This window comes from Ipomoea triloba, chromosome 11, assembly GCF_003576645.1.
Source record: "Ipomoea triloba cultivar NCNSP0323 chromosome 11, ASM357664v1".
Classification (NCBI taxonomy): Eukaryota; Viridiplantae; Streptophyta; class Magnoliopsida; order Solanales; family Convolvulaceae; genus Ipomoea; species Ipomoea triloba.
In genome coordinates, this window is record NC_044926.1 from 4,326,247 (window position 1) to 4,326,777 (window position 531).

Consider the following 531-nt stretch of genomic DNA (forward strand, 5'->3'; position numbering starts at 1 on the left):
TATATATATATATATATATATATATATATATATATATATATATATATATATATATATATATATATCTACAATACTAAATGTATGTATTTATATTATAATAGTGATTTTTATGTATATATTCAGTAATGAATTTATATACTTATATAGTAGTGATATTTATGAACTAAATTTATGTACTTATAATAATGAATTTGTGTATTTACAATAATAAATTTATGTATTTATAGAATTGGATTTATGTACCCGCAGTAGTCAATTCTTATATATTTATAATAACGAATTTATACTTATTGTAGCTACTTTTATGAATAAATGTATGTACATAAATTAATGACTTTATGTATTAGATTTATTTTTTAAAAATAAAAAATAAAAAACTATGATTATCATTTTAAAATCTCAATTAAAATTTTTTTAATAGATACTTCTATTTATTAATTTTATTCACACAAAAAGAAAAAGATGAAAATTTTGAACCAGGACCCACCTTGGAAGGTGGACCCTAGTCCACAATATAACTATTGCAATGCC